Source organism: Triturus cristatus, chromosome 10, assembly GCF_964204655.1.
Source record: "Triturus cristatus chromosome 10, aTriCri1.1, whole genome shotgun sequence".
In the NCBI taxonomy this organism is placed as follows: Eukaryota; Metazoa; Chordata; class Amphibia; order Caudata; family Salamandridae; genus Triturus; species Triturus cristatus.
In genome coordinates this window covers 585,907,846-585,925,012 of record NC_140593.1, presented here as the reverse complement: position 1 = coordinate 585,925,012, position 17,167 = coordinate 585,907,846, and positions in this window count along the sequence as shown.

Below are 17,167 nucleotides of genomic sequence, written 5' to 3'. Positions count from 1 at the left end.
TATGCAAAACATCTATTCGCAGAAAGTGGTTGCAAAATTGAACACTGACTTTTTCTGAATGGAATATTACTTTGCAAGCCGACCTATGTGCAAATGGGTCAGTTCACAAAATACCGAACTGTAGTGGGTCGTAATCTGACCTGCCTCATCAATATTCATGAGGTAGGTCATGAATTGTGATTCATTAGGATTGGATGCCATCAAATAGATTTTGGCCTGTTGGGTCAGCAGACCACCATGTCTGTGATTACTTTTAAATAAAGCAATCCTCATTTAAAATGTAGCCTGTTTTCCTTAAAGGAAAATGAGATCTATTAACAAAAAAAGAAAGTTTCACATATGTTTTAGGAGTAGGTCTTAAGAAACACTGCCTACTCCTAAAACATTTTTTGTCAACATTCAAATAGGGGAACGGGTGTCCCTGGGGACCCCTTCCTGTTTGTGAATAGGTTAATACCTTCTTTGAGGTGTCAGTAACCTATTAATGGTTTGCGACCTCAATTGCGGCCACATACCTTTGATACATACCTAAAGGAATTGCTAATTGGGGAAGACTTCCTAAACATGCTCTTTCCAATTTGTGATTCGATATGTACACAGAAACCTATTTTGCAGTTTGGTAACAAGTTACTGAATCGCAATTTGGGGTTTGTACAATTTTTAATTGTTGACTTAAACAACAGGTATCCCTGTGCCCAAACAGGGATAATTTGTAATGAGGTCATAAGGATTCTATTGCATTGCAAAATGTACATGTGAAAGCAACTCACCTATTTCCTCTACAGCTCAGGCTTCAGATCATGAAATCTGTTCTTACAGTCTTCTGCAGTCCAAGAGTGTGATGGAACTGAATTCACCTTTTAAGGGATATTTTGCCAAATCTGTGTGCCTGACGTCACAGTGGCTTTTGTAAGAAGATTGCCCCCGACCCTAGATTCTTCATTTACTGCCTACTCAGCCAGTACCTATGGTTCACTCTCACTAAATTAGTATTGTTGAGCCTTTCATTAGCCATGATGTACAATCCCAATGATATTTTCACTGGCTGGCCGCTAGTTTGGGAGGATGGAAGTGGATTGTGGCAGACAAACTAGCTGCCACAAAAATACAGCCCTTGTTAAAGGTACCAAATAGCTGTGAATGGTATTGCTATCTAGAATTCTCCAAGTCAGATGTCAGTAGTTATGAGTGTAGACCTAAACTCTGATACTGTGAGCTGGAAATAACTCATTGCCTACTTATATAGATGTAATATCATGTTTAGGTGTACACCACAAAGATTACCCCAGGGCATTTAGTGATAATCAACATTAACTACTCATTTTTTTAAATGTATTTAACCTGTTTCAAAGTGAAGCATTCAACACAAGTCAGTCTGTACTTTAAAAAATACACTCAAATTGCAAAAACGATTACTTGTAGGAATTATGTTTATAAATAAAAATATCGCAATTGTTTATTACAAAAAGGTATTATCTATGCCAATGAGAACATATCACAGCATGATAGTTAACAAAGGCAAAAACATGTATCGAACCATGGAAGTACATGAAAAGACATAAATACAGATGACATCTTATAAAATAAAAAATGAGGCTTTAGAACAAATCCAAAGGAAAGTTGTCCAAGCTGTATATATATGTTCACATTTTGTTACTCCATGTCACTTCACTTCACTCTGGGCCATTATTGTGATGAAAGATGAAAAGTGCTCACTCAATATATATTAATTATGAAATCATTGCTCTAAAAATATAAACAATATGGCAAATATAGTGAGTACGTATTCGTAGCAATGTATACAATATATAAACAAGCATTTGCAATGCAATAGGTCTCCCATTAGTCTAAATGTGAGCTATTGGCGTTGCAGATGCTAATAGTTTTTCTGTTTCAAATTATGCCAGCAGTAGCATAATAAGCAAATAAATTTCTTTCACAAAGGAAAGGGTGCAGTACTACAGGCTGTTACTAGGTGTCCCTGAGACACCTCTAAAAGACATTCTACGGACACCTAGTAACAGCCTGTGGTACTGCATCCTTTCCTTTCACTAAAGGAATTTCTTTAGTAGGTGTCCTAGGGACACCTAGTAACAGCCTGTGGTACTGCACCCTTTCCTTTGTGAAACGAATTTCTTTGCTTATTATGCTACTGCTGGCATAATTTGAAACAAAAAAAACCATTAGCATGCTTGTGCGCATATGCTGCTGGTTGCTCATCCCCCCTACCACCTTCCGCCCATCACTGCGGTTTCTCAGCTCCATAGTCGGCAGCTCTGGCCCTCACACCACATCCTCTCCCTAGCTTCGGCCTCAGTTCAACATCTTGTGATTACGGGCAAATCACTTAATCTCCCTGTGCCTAACCACAACCAGCATTGACAAAGCCAATGGGTTTCCCCTGTGCGAAATCTATTGGTTTTACCAATGTTTTTTTAAGACAATGTGCACATGCGCTGGCTGCTGTACAACATGGCTTAAAGTTTTTTTGCAAAAGGGGTATGACACGGTCAGTGCTGCCCACGTCACAGTCCTGTTTTTGAACTTTAAAACATGCTGCACAGCAGCTGGTGCTGCTGTGTAACATGTCGAAAAAATATTGACAAAACCAATAGATTTCAGAGTTGAAACCTATTGGCTTTGCCAGTGCTTCTTGTCCATATTCAGAAGACACCTTCATGACATGTTTCAATCTCTGTGACACCTCCATTCAACCATTTTCTCACTATCACTAATTACATTACTATTACTGAATATAAAATACGCCATCAAACACTGCTTCGTTGAAGCGCTTTTTAAAAATCATTAGGCTAAAAAATGCAAACACCTTTTAAAAACATTATCCAGGAAGTCAAAGACTTCCAAAAAGTTCATGGAATTTCATTTAAAACTTCCAGATTTGGAACCTTGAAAATTCTCTGAAAGGGGTGGATGTACAATTGACTTATCTTCAGTGTTGCCCTGGGTTCCCTCTTCCATTTATGTGCCTAGAGAGACAGTCTCATAACAATCTATCCCAGTAACCTCTCTGCCCTTAATTTTGTTTTCAGAGCTGAAAACCAAAAATCGGCAGTATTCCACCATGTATCTCAAATGAAATCTTTTAGTTGTGGAAGAGGTTCAATAGTCATGAAATTATTTCTACTTCCCAAATAGTAGATTGACTTCCAGACTTTAAACAATGAATCTGATTACTTCCTCTACCTAAAAGTTAATTGATGCTCTTGCATAAAGACAACAATATGTGGTTTGCAAAGCTGGATATTAAGAGGACATTTTACTAATATATTCACTTTATTACATGCCCAGCATAAAATTAGTACAACAATTGACAAATCTTATTTAAAATGTGCATGTTTATGCATCAAGAATTATGCTTAAAATATTCATTGATTTTGAATGTTATTTTGAATACACGTCACACTCAGATATCACAATGACTTCCTTTTTTCTCTAGGTCATCACTTTCTAGTATGATGTCCTTGGCAAAGGACACCCCACCCCTGGAAGATTCAACTACCATTGATGACGAAACACTGGCTGTTAGAACTGCCCTTCGAGGCGGCCCAGAGATCTTCCTGCGAGAGAGAAGTAAATGTTCCTATTACCATAAGCCCATCACTCTCATCATTATCGGAAGCACAGTTTTCCTCTGCGGAATCATCCACACTGTATTATACTTCACAAAATCTGCAGAGGTGCCATATGTCCTCGGCCCGGTATTTCTTTCTGTTGGACTGATGTTCCTTGTCACTGGATTGGTGTGGCTACCCATCATCAAAGAGACGATCAGACACAAGGGAATTTTGAGAGACATTTATACCAGAAGAATCGCAGCAACATAAAACTTTATATATGGCCAAGCTGTGAAATGTCTTTCTGCTCAGTTCTTTTAAGTCTTCGCCATTTAAGACATTAGTCTATGTACTAAAATTCACTTTAATATGTCTACGCTGATCCTATAGTAAATTTGCAATGTATGATATTGTTTGTTTTTAAGTACAATTACGACTGCATTTTGCATTTATTGTATAAAAGTGATTTAAAACCCAGAGCAAAAGTTCCCATTGTATCATGGAAAATGTTTTGTGAAGTGGCATACACTCAACTAAATCCAAATAAAAAGGAATTTTAAAGATCAGCTTAAGGCTAGTGGAGAGCCATGGTCAAACCTCTCATATGACTGTCCAAGTCAGTCTCAGACAGCGTCCTTGGTAGTGGTCTCGTCCTTCATGGACAGGCGAAAGAAAAATTACCAGAGTGAACCTGGAGAGCTGTGATGGTTTACCGTGCTTTAAAGAAGACAACCAAACTGGTTCTTCTATATGTCGGCACAAAGATCAAATTCACATTAGCCTCAAGAGTGGGCTAGAATGCTAATAGGAATGTACATTCTGATCCTTACCATGCTTTATTTTACACTTGCATGATTGAGCTAAAGAATAAGATTACTTCCCATCTTAAATAAGTGAAACACCTTAACTGACCTCAAAATTAAACCTAAATTAGAAGAGAAAGTGTTTTAATACTTGATGATGATCATGGTGATTATCTCTTTATGCAGCAGGCACTGAGATCACGATTTCCTTCTAATACTGGGTATGACTGTGATGGCAGGCATGCAATTAAAGAAAAAAAAGATGAGGCTAGGCTATTATGAAAGTTGACATAGCCAGCGGAAAGACAGGGAGTTGGGTCCATAGTATTTGCTATCCACCATTGTAGGAGGAAGAAGAAAATAACTGCATTGTGCCCAGATGTCATTTTTTGTATTATTGATTTTAGAATGGATATTCCACTTAATAGCCTTCAGTTCAATGTACTTTACAGCCCTGAAAGCAGACACTGTGTTTTCAATGGGGCAGGTGACAGCTAATCTTGAACTGCTTTTGTTGAGGGGCCAGTTCATCTTGAGAGGAAGATGATCCCAGTGGTGTCAGAAAGGGAGAAGAAGGCCTCTATGATGAGGCTCCTTTTCAGATTGGTTCTAAAGGTTATCAGATCTTATTGGTTCCTAAGACCTGGATATAGAGAGTTCCATCTTTGTGTGCCCATTAATCGGATAGTTTTACTTCCTTGATTTTTCTGACAGAATCTTGTTCGCCTGATGAGGTTTACTCTACTTAGGTCTATAATGCAATGCCAACTTCTGAATGAAGAGTGTTCTGGGACTCTTGAGTGCTTTGAAAACTAAGCCCAGTAGTCTGAATTTAGTTTGAGTACATTGCAGATAACGTGTTTTCCGGTTCCGCTCTGAGTCAGTTTTGTGTGCCTGAAATTGGGGTAGTGTTTGATGAACAAGAATTTGAAGGATAGTCCAGACTCTAATCGGAGGCAGTGTAGTTCTCTTATAACAGGAGTGATTTGTGGGCTTTAGTCTAGCATTACTAGTTTTGCTGTGCTGGGGGTAGCACTTCCTAAGGTAGCTCGCATTAATTGAAAAGTAAACATTGACAACGGAAAAATAAAATCAAAAATTCTGATTTAGATCATGGATATCAATGTGGCATGAAGCTCACATCTGCCGGTGCCCAAACCTGCCCTAACTTTAGTGAGAACATTTGAGGTAGACAACACCTCAGTCAAAAGAGAGCAATAAGTCATCTGTTTTGTGGAGTGGTCTGAAGCATTACGGGGCATTTAAAGGCTGGGAGATGGTGATGACATATGTTCATTTAGTGCTGTATTACTTTGTCCATTTTGATGATTAGTTAATTAAGCTTAAATTTTGGAAACTTCTGTGGACAGGAATGTTATTTTTTAATGGTGAGTCACCTTGTCTTTGTTTTTTGTTTTTATGGAAGACTCAGAAGAATTAGAAGGGGTGGAAGCATTTTTTCTGCCAGTAGTAGATTGCGAGTCATTGAAGTAATTGATTAGATTTGTCTTGGTAACATTGGAGTGTGTTTGCTAGAAAAGCAGGGTCAGATTGGTCTATAGGGCAATCAGACAGTACCCGATGGACTGGTCTAACAGATCAGTGTGTGGGTCGTTTTTTATGCAGTAGGTGGGCCAGTTTTCATTGTTGATTTTCCTACAAATATTGCCAGCAATACACACAAATGCATGCACTTTCCAATACCTTGCAAAATACTCATACAGTGTGTCTCTACAGGTTCAAAACTGGCCTGATTTGCAAATGTAGGCCACTTTTTAGGTCTCTCCTGTCGTTAGCAGCGTGCATGCGCTGCTCTCGCCATGCGAGGGCTTCTTGAAATCGATGTGGTTCCAGAAGTCGTGTCGCTGCTCCGCCTGCAATTTTGATTTGTGCGCGTCGTTTTGCGTCATGGATTATGCAAAACACAGTGTAATTATTGCACTGGAGGCAATCATTACACTGAGGGTTGCCACCCTGTTTGCTTTTGGCCCCGTCCACCAGAATTGGATTGTTTACTTGCGGAGGGACATGGCCTCCTTCAATTACTCGGTAAGCACTATATATATATATATATTTTTTGTAAGTTACATGCGCGGTCCGCTTTCATTTTCGGGACCGCGAGCACTATACCCGGTGGAAGCAGGGTGAGAAAGCCAGTCAGTAGCCAGCTTTGGTGGCTCCGTTGACCGATCCTTCAATTACAGGGTCCGTGATTGACTGTGTACAATCTGTACTCCTCTGTTCACTGAATGTGTGTAATTGGTGCCTCTCATTACACTCCTCCCTCGTCACACTTGACTCACTGCCTCGTTTAGAGCCTGCAAAAGTGCGGAGAACGTTTGGAAAGCAGATTGAATAAGTTAGCACTTTCCCCTGATTTCCTTGACTATGTTGAAGGTCTACACATGTGAGGCGTGAGGTAAAAATATGGAAGGGGTGCGGGGAACTGTGTGACGAACGTGTGGTGAAATGACGGCCCACAGTTTTAATGCATGGCTCTGCTTTCAGCCTACGATTGGACTGGAAAGTGTTTCCTTCTACCCTTTGCAGTGCGTGCATTTTACGCCTAACCCGAGGTGGCTGTTTATGCACAAAGCAGCAAGTTATGTTCATTCTAAATGCTCGCCCTACTCTTGTAATTTAAGGATGGTTAACCGAGTGTATGACGTTTGTCCGCGATTATTAGAAATAAGTGAAATGTGGCTGCCCTATCTAGTCTTTTGTGACTGTAATGTCTGTAACGCAAGTGAATCCCCCCACCTTGCTAAAACAATGGAGTGTCCCACGCAAATTCACAGCTTGTGATGGGTGCGGAGGTGGACGTGCTCTGTTGTGCTTTCTTCTGTGTTGTAGCAGGGGTGGTGTTTCTGGCATGCTGTTGAATGTACCAGCTGATCCACTGCGTTTGTCTTTGAGAGACAGCGGGGGCTGAAGTGGGGGGGGGGGGTATAAGGACCAAGCCTACATGCTAATAATGTGCCCTGTTTATCTCGCCTTCCACAGTGTCCCAGCCCTCGGCCCTGCCCACAGTTTATACTAGCACACAGAAATGGGGATCAAAGCATTAATGCCTGCACCAGTCCTAACATTCTACCTAGTAATATTCAACAAGATAAGGTGCAAATGGGCTTAGGACACAATCCCCTATTTTCCAAAATAGAGAAGCAAGGAAAATGAATTCCTTGATCGCTCTAGAACAACATGAACAAAAGATAGCCCTGCACACTTCCAAAGGTTCAAATGCATATACAAGTCATTAGTTCGACAATATCCACAATGCAAATGGTTTGCAATAAACAGTAGTTTTCCCAAAGATGAAAAAAAGTCGATCAGATCTTGCGATGTTAAAAGTTATTCTTTATTCTTGTCCTTTAAAAATCGAAACCGCGAACGCGTTTCGTCCTCAAGCGGACTTCTTCAGGGCTACAAGGTACATAAACAAACACTATTTCCAACACTAAAAACACATTTTTGTAAAATTACAAGACGCAGATCATTATTAGAACAAAAGCAGAGATCATTCCTTATCCATACATTCTATTTGGGAAAACACTTTTACATGGCATAAGTAAATAGACAAAATGATTGTGATTTATCAAGACGTTAACAAATGGGGCTAGACTTAGACATATATAGAGATCATAGCATTTCTGGGTGCTGTATACCTCTCATAAAGGAAGGAAGGAGACTTCATGAATATTATAGACAAAGTTTGCAAAACCAAGTATACTTCCATGTTTGGTTCTATAGCATCTCATAAAAGTCTAAAAACGAATATACACATACCTTGAATAGTAAATGATATTATTTCATTCAATCGTTGCCAGTAAGTAGAACCCAACAAATCTATTAAGCAATAGTAAAAAGATATACAGAATTTTTTTTTGAGGTTACCACTTATATCATCAAAATATCAAAAGTTAAAACTATAATGCGTCAGGTTACAACATGGGCTTAAAAGATGGCGGGTGAATATCGCGAATCCAACTGCTAAACATATTATTACGTGGGTACATGATCGGTGCCAAAACGACGGTGTGGTTTTTCCTTGCATGGGTTTTTCTATAAAGATATATTGACTGATGCTGTAAATCTATAAATACGGGTCCTGTCTATGAGCTCCTTTTTATATGTAGACTAGTCTATTCTAGTGTGTGCTTTAGACGTCTGTGATATACAAGTAGCTTTTCCAAGATGGCGCCTTCTGTATGTTCGTATACGTGTCATTTCGTGTGCGACTCATATTATTGGTGCAGTTTCACTCTTAATGTTTGGAATGTAATCTTGCGGATGCTTGTACACGTATACTATGACCGCAGTAACAAATATGCAGAGAATGGTGCCGTCTAATTAAGTTTAGTGCGTGCATCATACCAGTAGTCTACTCTAAAATGGCGACCTTTGTGAGATTATATATACGTCATTTAATGTGCGACGTATAGTATTGGCACGGGGTCTTTCTGATTAATTGGGCAATTAACCAATTTACGAAACATTTAAAAACGTGCGGTTTCTTGCACCTTTGTGAAACCCTTTCGAACCAGATGACCGCATGAAGACGGGCGTTACATTCTACGTGAGTATGCTTGGAGTCTATGTGCAATTTTCTATGGCTTAGGCGAAGGAATTGTGGGCTCAACGCCGATTTTCATCAATGGCGAGCATTAGGGATTGAGTTCTCTTTAGCTTTTACTGCGGACTATCTAACGACTGACTGTTATCTTTTTTAAACAGCGAGTGCCATTGCTATAATTCTGTTTAGCTATTGGTGTAGATTACTCAACAAGTGTTTTTTTGCTTGCTTTAAATCTTATACACTTTAAGATGGCCGCCGCTGTGATTTTTGTCTAGACAGTACATATGTATAGACTATGTCGCCTTAGTCTGCGAGCATTATTTAACAATGTTGTGCGATGCCACTATCTTCGCCTAAAAATAAAAAATAAAAACATTTCAGATTATATCGCACACCAAGATCGAATCGACTTATATGGATGAGCATACAGTTCTTCACTTTCGCATAAATAGTTACATGAGATAGACAAAATCAGTGCCAATTTTATTGAACCTAGATACGCAACAAAGCTTTACTGTGCCGATCGGGTTTTTGGCAAATCCCGTTAGGGACCTTATTTTAATATCTATAAACTCGACCATATGGATAACTGAATTACTTTTGTGCCCTTCTAGTAAATGAGTAAAGCTATTGTTGGTTATCTAACTGATATTTAAATGAGATCTGAGATGGTGCTCTCTACATATGTTTTTGTTTTACATTTCCTTTCAGGATACACTTTTTTCAATTCCTGCGTTTCCGCATAAAGATAATATATATGCTTGAACATATACAATTCTCAAGTAAGTGTTGTAATTTACGCTCTGTTACAAAATAGGTCAAACACCACAAAATATTAGAGTGGATAGTCAAGATAAATTAGGGACATAGAGGTGTTTCTGACTATGACTTTCCTATGACTATGGCGCTGCATAGGAAAGAGACTTCTTGAGATCGATTCAGCTTTGCAGGCAAAAACATGCACACGTTGCATTGCTTTCAATGCAATGTGTGCATGTTTGGCTATTCCCTTGCAGGAGCGAGCGGCGCCATATGTTGGCAATTATTGCGCTCGCTCCCGCAAGGAAAACGCTGCCTGCTCTCGGCCGCACTCCCCCCCCACCCCTACTTGCGCGAGGCGCGTGCACTTGTTTCTTCTTCTAACAACACTTAACAGGAGCGGGGGCTTCGAGATCTGTTTCTGAAAACAGGGTTGTAATCCGCTCCGATCTAGGCTGGCTTGTTTCTTCCTGTCTATGAACAATGCTGTGGGCTCTGAGCCCCGTCACCTGCCGTGGGGCTCTAGCCGTTCATTGATGTTGACAGGTAGACATGATTACTTGTTACCACACAGAGGCGTGTTATAGTCTTCCGTGCCCTTAAGTTTGTCCATAATTTAAATGGCTATGTGCAGTGGCAACCCTCTTGCAACATTGTTGTTCAGTTCTATTTGACATTCACTGTTTTAAATAGAAACAGTTGAGTGCAAGCAATACATGTAATGCATGCATCTTATATCATTGTAACCATGGTTGGCAAGTGTATTGATGTTGTTATTTTATTCCTAGCACATATTTTCTGATTCAATTGTTTGGACTAGATTGTAGCAGATTATGTACACCACACATCATGATTAGGGAACATGCTATCCGCGTGGCTTCCGTATGTTGGAGGCGACAGCTATGTACACGTACTTTATTCATTACGGGCTGCACTTGGAAACCCTTATCTGCGGAACACATATCCCAACTCGTCAACATACGAAACACAGACAACAGTGCACAAAGGGGTCTTAAATGTTATTTTATATGCAGTAACATCTAAGTCCACTAGATTTTTTTCTACTTCCCCATAGTTGGGTAGAAAATGAGTTCATGTATCCACTTAATTTACATGATTGCTATATTTAAGCCCCACGACATTGCCTGCACGTCCATTATTTGCATTGATTGTCACACGCATTTAATGTGGTTTTATGTTGTGCTACATTTTAAAACACATAATCCACTTGCGAAACAGGCCACCTGCAGTGTCACAAAAGAGAGTCCAAACCTAACCAGGTTGCTTTCCTAAGACCAAGATCAAATGTCAGATGCTGTTTTTGTGTGCCATGAACTCATAACGTGCTCCAGACTTTCTCCGGAAGGTAGTTGAATAATTTCAGACCGTTTTCATTCAATTACTTTAAGTTTTGTGACACATTAGGTAGTCTAATTATTTCATTAAGTACTCTTCTATGGCACACTATACATTGAAAAGGGCGCCTTTAGGCTCCGTCTAGGCACTGCACACGGTAAAACCTGGTTAATAATGACTATTAAACACAATGCAAAATTACAGTAAGCATGTTGAAACTACAAAGAATCCGTATTTACTTGCACATTTCAGAAAGAAGCTTAAAAAATAATCAAGTACATCATGTCACTCCTGCCATTAATCAATATAGGTTTGTTTTCATTGCGTCACAGACTGGTGCAGTTAGTGAAGGCAATATTTAAATAACATTGATTTAATTCATCTTTAAATTCTTTTAGGTTGCAGATTTGCCATATCTGGGCATGAAGTGCATTTTCAGTGCTCATTAAATAGCACAAAAGCCTGACCTTGGGTGTGTGACCATTAGCCAGTGGCACGTGAAGTAACAGCAGATGTTGTAGCACCCAGGATAATATGCAGTATGGCTAAACACTTATAAGGTTCCAAAGGCGAGACCTATTGGCTATGCCAATGCTTGTTTAGACTGGTATGAGATGCTATAGAACCAAACATGGAAGTATACTTGGTTTTGCAAACTTTGTCTATAATATTCATGAAGTCTCCTTCCTTCCTCTATGAGGGGTATACAGCACCCAGAAATGCTATGATCTCTATATATGTCTAAGTCTAGCCACATTTGTTAACGTCTTGATAAATCACAATAATTTTGTCTATTTACTTATGCCATGTAAAAGTGTTTTCCCAAATAGAATATATGGCTAAGGAATGATCTCTGCGTTTGTTCTAATAATGATCTGCGTCTTGTAATTTTACGAAAATGTGTTTTTAGTGTTGTAAATAGTGTTTGTTTATGTACCTTGTAGCCCTGAAGAAGTCTGCTTGAGGATGAAACGTGTTGGCCGTTTCGATTATTAAAGGACAAGAATAAAGAATAACTTTTAACATCGCAAGATCTGATCGACCTTTTTTCATCTTTGGGAAAACTACTGTTTATTGCAAACCATTTGCATTGTGGATATTGTCTAACTAATGACTTGTATATGCATTTGAACCTTTGGAAGTGTGCAGGGCTATCTTTTGTCCACAGTTTATACTATTTCACTCCTCACATTTACTGATCTGTGCAATCAGCAGTGGGCGCGTGCACTACATTGTTCGCTCAATTTGGATTTTTTTTACTGTCAGTGAGGGCTGTGATCTTGTGCACAGACTGTGAGGGCCCTGCTATGCACTCAGTTTGGCTTGGGGGAGGGTTCAACAAGGACTGAGTAGGTGAGCGCTGCAGACAGTCTGTTTCAATGCGCGGACAGTCTCTTTCTTTGCACAGACAGTGAGGGCCCTGTTAACACCCTGCCCCGCTGTGCACTCAGTGCCGGGTGTTTGCTGTTCTATCTGCAGGGCTCTTTAAAGAGAGTGTAGGCAGACTGTGCTTCCATGCATGGTCAGTGAGTACCGGCTCACAGGTAGCAGTAAGTGAGGGCCCTAGGCACAGCCGCCCCCTGTACACTCACCGAGGGGTGTTTGCTACCGCGAGGTCTCTGTAGAGTGCGCAAAAGCTGCAGGCAGTCTGTTTCTACGCACGGTCTGGGGGTGGCACCCTGTCCTCCTATACACTCAGTGGCGTGTGTCTGCTTCCCTCGAGGGCTCTGTACTGTGAGTTAGGGCTGCAAGCAGTCTGTGTTCCTCCCAATGCCTCTCCGTTCCTCCCTCAGTCTTCCCAGATCTCGGCCCAGCCCACAGTTTCCAGCCCCTGACTCCTGTCATTGGCAGCCCGAGGACCCAGTGGTTACAATGCTCCAAAATAATTTCATGTCTTTAGAGTCCCGAGCCGATTTCAGACTGTCCCACTGATCTGTTTCCCATGAGAGTTTAGCAGCTGCAATGGTGGTTTTATAGTCAAATCTAGCTGCTTTTACTGTGGTGTTGCTCTTTGTTTTATGGCCTCTATTAGTGCCTTTTTGGCCTCCCTGTTGTGTGCAGATTTAGATTCCGTATATAGGTTTCTCGATTTATGCCCTTATATAGGTACAATTCACATTGCCCTTATTTGGACATAGAAATCCGGCCCTTATTTAGAAATTGTCCGTACAAACCAAATACAGGCATGGCCACCTACATCCATCTATCCACGTTACAACGAATTCTTGGAAAACCAGACCCTTAAGCCTTTAGGAATTTCCCTCAGCTTGAATATTGATTTCTCCAAGAACTCATTAAGTATGCATGAACATCTGTTCCTTAGGGTTTCATGCATGACGTTCCTCTGCCCGACTTTTACGTCAATACTGGCATTCCTAGACACCTTCAAGGTATAAATATACCAGCACTTGCCATGGCAAATTGCAGTTCCTGAAGGATTCGATCCAACCCAGACTACGCGGTTCGCCACGGCAAGTTCGGAAGAAGATCGAGTTCCAGCCTGATGCACTGACCTGACGCTGCCATCCTCCTCGCAGAGAATCCAGCTCCAGTGCTCTCTGACTTCCCTTGCGGGGGTTAGACTATCGAGCCCAGAAAAGAGATTCCAACCTCTCTCATTCTAAGGTATAGAGCTGACTAGAACTTAGAGAAACTTTTGGCAACTCTAGGCTAAACTAAAATATAGCTAGCTATACTTTAGAAATGGCACCTACTTCAAACCTCGTACTGCACTTAGGTTAGGTACACTGGGGTAGAACAATTTAGAAGCATCAGATGAGTATCACATTTTAGCTTATGATAGCAACGCCCAGATATAGGCAGTTACCATGATCGAGCCAAGAGATAACCTATTGCACTACCGTCTTGCAAGCAGCTAGGGGAAGGGAATGAATCACTTTTCTCTGCATTATAAGTATTAAAAAACAGATGCTTGCAAACGGACTGACTTAGTTGAAAAATGTCAGGTTGCAGTTCGTAAAAAAGCCTATATTCTTGGTAGATTCTACTGAGACAGGGGTAGGTCCAAGCTCAAAAGGCCAACCAGATAAGAAACTGCTCCTCGATGATAAGGACTTAGGTTGTGTCACTCTTTAACTTAAGGCAGTTCATTCTCATTCAGGTAGTCATTGCGAACATACAGGAGCAGAACTTTTCTTGAATAAAGGAGAAGTTGTCGGAGAAGGAAACAATGATCTCAGTAGCACTAACATATGATATAATCTCAGTACCTAAGGGGCCACGAGATGCCCAGGGAGTGATGCAAATAATAAACAACAAAGGGTTGAATGGCAAGCCCTGTGGTACCCCACATACAAGTGGGGCATTGCCGAGTGGAAAGGTGGAACTGAGACAGATTGAGTCCAGGAGGACAGAAAAGAGCACAGCTTACAAATATCTAGCTTGAAGAGACTAGTATTAAGAGCGGAAAGTGATACTGTATCGAAAGTAGCAGCAAGATTCAATATGATCATCCTTAGATAGTCAGTCACAGACAGTAAAGTCTTTTCTGTGCTGTGTAATGGACAGAAGCCAGATTGAGCCTAATCGAGCAAACGTTTGAATTCTAAATAACTGGATAGCTGTTTGTTAACCTCCTTGTCCAGGATTTTTGTGGGAAAATGCAATCAGGAATCAGACAGTAATGACTTAAAACATTCAGATCAGTGGTGGTATTTTTAAGGAGCAATTATATGACTGAAGCATGTTTCCAAATTGCAGGGACTGTAGCAGAGCGAAGAGACCTATTGCAAAGCTTAGTAAGAGCTGGGTAGACAATGTCAGGTGCTAAAGTGAGAATATGAGGAATGCATGGGTGCAGTGGATACCAGGACTTTGATAGTAGCAAAGTTCTTGATCCAAAAAAGATAGAGAACCTGGAGAAGGTGGAGATGCAAACCAAACTTGGATGTTATTAAACTTGTCCTGAAAGAAAGATTAACACAAAGATCTTTTGATGGCTGTATAGAATACTGCAGGCAGCAGGTTGTAAGAAGCTTTGAACAATAGAGAGGATCACAACAGGAATTGTCTGAATTATCAATTTTTGTAACATTTAGAAACATATGCAGAGTGGATGAGATGCTGGCAATTTTGAGTAGCTGCTCTGTATGTTTCCTTGGTCTCGGCTCAGTATGATTTCCTCTTTATGTGTTTTATTACTTTGCAGTGATGCTTAACACCATGCAGTTCTGTGGTGTACCAAGGTGCAGACGGAGTCTTACCTCAACCTTTAGTCTCTTGATATGCAGTCTATCGAGCTACCTCCTCTTCAACTGATTTTTGTGCAACAGTGAATTGAGCCAAATTTTCTTGTCTGTCCAGCAGCAGCCTTAGGTCTCGAGAGACAGTCATCCATGTACCTTGAACAACAGTCTCTTATCTTTTGAGCCTTAGTCTCTTGAATAACCATCTCTGGTTTCTTGAACTGCAATCTCATGAGCCAGTCTTGCATCTTTTAAGCCATAGTCTCTTGCCTCTTATGTTGCAGTTTCTTGAGCGACATTCTCTTGAATAATAATCTCAGGTCTTTTAAGCGGCAATTTTATGAGCCAGTTTTCTGTCATTTTTGAGCCACATCCCATGTCTCTTGGGTTGCAGGGTCCAGCACCTCGGTTTTACATGGCGCAGTCTCCTGAACTGTAGTACCTGAGCTCATCAAGCTCAGCATAAATAAGTAGAACAATTCAGTCTCTGAGTTTCAAATAAATTAGCGAAGGCCCGCATATTTTATTTGGTGAAACATTTCAAATAGAAACAAAACAAGCATTTGCAATGCAATAGGTCTCACATTTGCGAGAGTTTGTGCTATTGGCATTGTAAATGATAATGCCTTTTATTTATGTGTTTTGAAAACCTGCAATCAATGCATAAAACACACTTTGTACCTATAGTAATTGCGTACGAGAAGCAAGGCTGTCAGTAACTGTGCCTGTTTTACTGCCAGCCGTGCATTTCGTGAGCAAGGACTATAAATACAAAGTGCATATTTACGCGCGCTTCAGGCTTTCAAAACACATAAATAAAAGGCCTTGTCATTTACAATGCCAATAGCTCAAACACTCACAAATGCGAGACCTATTGCTTTGAAAATGCTTGTTTAGCTATCTGGTTAGATTTCTTTGTCCCAGTCCGATTCTGTAGAAGAGTGATTTGAACATTGTTGATATGAACCTACATTTGAGTGAAATGAGACACAACTGTCAGCATGATGTTTCGTTATGATATGTTGTCCGAAGGATTTAAATACACCCTTACAAAGACGGATGGCTTAGCTATGTTCACTCTCGCTGGATAAAAAACACAGCTTATATCACTCATCATCAATTGTTTCTTCATGCCCCTACTCCATGTACAGCAAAGACACATCACTTCTACTTGTGATCTAGGCAGCTTCATTTGCTTCCCTGCGTAGACAGTCTTCCAGACAATAATGGCGGAAGTGTCAAACAGATCCAGATGTTTTATAAAGGCAAAGCACAAACATTCTACATTCCAAAAGTGATGGGGCTATAAAGGAGGTACCAAATAGACCATTCACAGACTCAACAGGTTTTCTTTCAACTGAAGTGCAGACCTATTCAAAGAGATAATGATCTGGATTTAATGAAAAAGTAAAACTGCTTTTATTTTTCTGGACTTGGAAATGGAAATCAGTCTATCACATATGGCTTTTAAGTACACTACATCATATTGTAGATCCCAGTCAGGCTGCAAAGGTTCTCCCATCCATAGCCAATTTCCGTAATCATTAATCTTTTTTATGGAGCAGTAAATGCCAGCAGTAAGAGGTTGAAAGGTGAGATTTTCTTGGTCAATTCAGTCATCTGACCATTGGTGCAATGCAGGCACCTTCTCACCTGTACTGGCAACAGGTTGCATAGATTGAAAATAGGTGATTCCAATGTGCAATTTGCTCACGGTTTGCAATGGCTGATAATGTATAAGGAGCTACACTGGTAATATCTACATACATAACGTTAGTGCAGTAGACGTCGGACTAAACCAAGAGCATCACTGCCAGCACCTAGCCTGGACGGTATAGTTTTTTTTAGATCTCAGGCATTGGCTTAGAGGAGGATGGTTATGTGTCCTTTGCA